This window comes from Penaeus monodon, chromosome 1, assembly GCF_015228065.2.
Source record: "Penaeus monodon isolate SGIC_2016 chromosome 1, NSTDA_Pmon_1, whole genome shotgun sequence".
Classification (NCBI taxonomy): domain Eukaryota; kingdom Metazoa; phylum Arthropoda; class Malacostraca; order Decapoda; family Penaeidae; genus Penaeus; species Penaeus monodon.
The window spans coordinates 50,084,963-50,089,195 of record NC_051386.1 but is presented as its reverse complement, the minus strand read 5'-3'; the positions used below and the strand labels follow the sequence as shown (position 1 = coordinate 50,089,195).

The 4,233-nt window shown below is 35.2% G+C and overlaps 1 protein-coding gene across 1 annotated transcript in view; it reads right to left on the bottom strand.

Moving 5' to 3' along the window:
* The window catches only part of LOC119573719 (sorting nexin-29-like), a 17,005-nt gene extending 14,209 nt beyond the window's left edge, over window positions 1–2,796 (bottom strand). Inside the window, 2 exon segments of the mRNA XM_037920830.1 lie at window positions 152–269; window positions 2,098–2,796. The gene's annotated coding sequence lies outside the window, so the exon portion shown is untranslated.
* Between the last annotated feature and the right edge of the window lie 1,437 nt (window positions 2,797–4,233).

Sequence of the window (4,233 nt, the reverse complement as noted above, 5' to 3'; positions counted from 1 at the left end):
CTCTATCCTGCCAGAATATACATGTTACAGCATGACACACAAAGCCCACAACACTTCTTGATAAAGACTTTGTTAATGACAATGATGTCTAATAACAAATTGCAATACATACAATGAAAGTGACTGTCTTGCAGTCAACCATAAAACTTACTTTTGGGGTTGTTATGATATCAGAATTCCAAAGACAATCTGCCCTTACATGCATAAATGCATAATTTCTAAGCTCAGACAGCTAATTTTGATAAGTGTGGCTTGAAGACTTTGGTTCTCTGGCAATAAGAAAGAAATCCTATGAGTATTTGACCCAAAAATTCTTGATTTTTGGTACAAAAGTACTTATCTAGACATAGCATATTTAATATTAAATATCAGATGAGTTATCTATAATAATCTATATTTTCTTTAGGTCTTATATAAAATGCAATAACGACATGCTTACAGTACAAAATATATGCTACAATGATTATATAACACTGCTAAAGACTGCACATAACTGACTACTGTGGATATATAACAACAATAGATATAAAAATTTGGGAGAAATATGTTATAAATTTGATTATAGTTTCTTCATTTAACCTATGACTACACTATCATCAACAACAACAATAACAACAACAACAACAATAATAATAATAACAACAATAATAATAAAGTAATAACAAGCAGAAGAAAAAGAAGATCACAATGCATAATAATATGATCTACACTATTCACATTAAACAATAACTTCAACAAATGCAGCAGCAGACTGCTCTCATCTTGGGCTTATATAAACTCAAATTAATTACAAAAGAACCAACTCTCATTTACTCTTACTAAGGCTAGTCTGCTACATATTTAAAATGATTTCCTACAGCTCTTCCACAGACCTAAAAACTGAGGGGCACATCATAAGCCTATTACACTGGAAAACTAAGCAAATTTTTTTCATTTTAGCTTAAAGATTTTGTTGAAATCATGATGGTCCTCTTGGTATGCTGGTGTAAGGTATGGGTAATTATTTAGGATACTTTTGCATAACTGATCACAAAGGTATTTTGGATTTCGCTCGCTCTCTACTTTAAAAATATATTTAAATTATTCCACAAACCCCCTATTCTTGACAATCTTGGTCCACAAAAGCAGAGGCAGATATTAAAGGTACCATGGAAATTGTGGGGAAAAATATGAATAACATACACAGTATCAGTCACTATTGCCCCCCAACCTCTGAAATGGAAGAAAAAGAATCCTCCACATATATACCACTCAGTAGAGCATACGACTAACACATGGGAGCACTCAATGGTGAGTTTGTCTTACGCTCTATGCTACCATAAGACTGAAATGCGGGAGTCTGTCCTTATGCTCTATCCTACCATACATACATGGTGGATTCTTTGTTGCCTTGGGTAGGGGTTGAGGGGCAGCATCCCCCAATTGGGGATTACAGGGAGCACTGCCCTCTGCATTTGACTATATATTGACGAATTCTCTGTCTATTATTCATATTTTATCCTTCAATTTCCCTGGTACTATTCGTGCCTTCCCATGCTATTGGGATTATGGGTATGGGGGGGGAGGGGTCCACAGCATAATTTCTATATATTTGGGATGTAGAGGATGAGAAGAATCCATCATCATGATTGGTCCTGGGAAGGTATTATGAATATTTACCAAGAAATGACTTCCCCTTAAACAAGTCAAAAAAGGCTAAAAGTTCAGTAAAATTTCACAGAGAATGTGCACTAGCCAATAGTTTTAAAAGTTAACTGTCAACATTCGAGAACTGGCTTCATGTGTTAGTCTTATCTCTTACTTAAGTAAGTGTAAAATGCACATATTTCTAACAATAAATCAACACGAAATTTTGATTATACCACTGACTTTTCCTTTCAAAACCATAACACTTTTACTTCTCTTTCAATATGCCAAGAATCGACAGCCTATTAACACAAACCCAAAGCCTTACAATCGCAATCAGACTCCAGTTCACTTCCTGTAGCTCATGAATACGGAAAATAAAAGTGCAAGATCAAGAAATCCTTGACATTCACCCATTTCTATCTCACATGACCTTCTCCAGCAGTGTCTGTTCGTGTGTCTTATCCTTACCTCCCAATTTTAGATTCCCCCCCAGAGTAGAACCAACAAAAAACAATAAAAAATAACAGCAACTGGGCAGATATGCTCACACACGTTAACCCACAACTCCAGTAGTGTTTGTTGTGTGTTCTCAGCTGTTCCGTCGAAGGTCTTCAGTTCCGCCCCCCGCATAACATACGGTTCGCGTTATGGCGGTTCATAGGCTGTGAAACTGCAACTGAATCACACTTTATTTATAATATATGCCTTTTTCGATATATATGTCGGTAATTATACTATGTGGATGAACGGTGTGGTTGTGATGTTTGTTTTTCAGTGATTTAAAACTCGTGATGAAGTCCCTTTTGGGCGTTCTTAATAATATAACCCGGTATTAATCCCTAGAAATATAATGGCCTTACGAATTTTCTTTTTTATGCGACTTATTTTAAACATAAAAAAGCTAATAATATACTCATGTATTTATCATACGATATTCAGCAACTTCGGTTATATTAGCACTGCTTACTTTTGTTCATGATGATATAATTTCTGAACATGGGTATCATTTCTAATTTAAATTACCCATGCTAAATAGTATTATCATAGTTCTGTACAAACAAAAGCAATTACATATATGCATGATTCAGCACATGAAATAAATGTATGTGCAATTGTGGCATTACATACCTAGCTATTTCCTTAATGTGTTCGGTGGTAACCACACTCAATTATAATCGATCATTAATGATAATAATAAAAAAGAAGTCTAATTTGGGTACGTATCAACCTAAGATATACTATAGGCCTAATGACCGACTTATTATATATACAATGCAAATACAATGAGTAGTATATATAACAGTGTGTGATATAATTTATCACATATCATATAATACACTACAATTCTATATTATATAATGTATTTATAACTAGTACCGAAATTCTCTTAACAATAGTCATCTCATTTACATTATTTCCTATTTCAATACTATTGAAAAAGAGGCACCGGCATCGAAATTGGACTGTAGACCGACGGGACTCGGGACCGCGGAGACTCGAGCCCGAATCAAAGTTCGATGTCGCGTCTTCACCCAGGAAGCCGTTCTGATTTCGTTCTGCTCATCCTCGTAGGAGACATGATAGGCACCAACTGAAAACACATATATAACATCGGTTATCTGTAGCGGATGAGATATTTCCTACGTGCAAAAAAGAGCAGCATCACATGTTCTATTTATGTATCGACATGGGGCTTAGGCGCAGCTTCATGCACTAGTTCTTTTGCAAAAAATTATTCATATTTGTGTATATTTTGTCACTTTTTTCAAACTAATGTTAAATTTTGTGTACTAGTTTGAGACCTTTGACTGCATTAGGCTTGGTAAAAATGCTTCTGAAGGGAGACAATGTGTCCAGTCAAAACACCTTAGTATGTTATGAAGGCTTAAAATGAATGCGATTGCGTTTTTGCCAATCATCACTGAGGGGAGAGAGTACAAGGCTAACACTACGAACGTTTAGAGGCTACATGGCAAGGAAAAGGTAAAACCCCTGTATTGGAGGTTTCAGAAAAATGTTTTCTTTCTACCGTTTCCCTGCATAAAAAATCTTTCAGTTAGGCTACTGTTCTGCTAGATAATTTTCAAAGAACAACTTTGAACAGTGACAGTCAACTTTTTAATCTACCATGCGACAGCTTTTCACACACGAGTTCTGATGCGCCATACAACTCAAATTTACTCCACCCCTTCCAGTTTACTTTTTGTAGCAATATATTTATAGGCATGATTAATATTAACAATTGATATGAATATAAGATACAAAAAAATATTTACAAATTAACACTGCTTACCTTACGTGGGACATTCGTTTATTTAAACGAAATAAGAAAATCGCTAAAAATAATGATGTTTCAAACCGAGGTTCCGCCAGCCGTTTCTGACTCATGATTCAGACTCAAGACAGGAATGATCATCCTTTTCGTCGTAAGTCCAAACCATCACTACAGGAACTAGACATGAGATTTTTTTTTTTAATTATTATTTTCACCAAGATGATCTACAATATGGACATCTGAAAATCTAAAACAACAATTTGTATAGTTATATCACCCGCAAAAATGTTTTGAAGCCAGCCTGCTGTTTCCGAGTGATTTACGTGCCC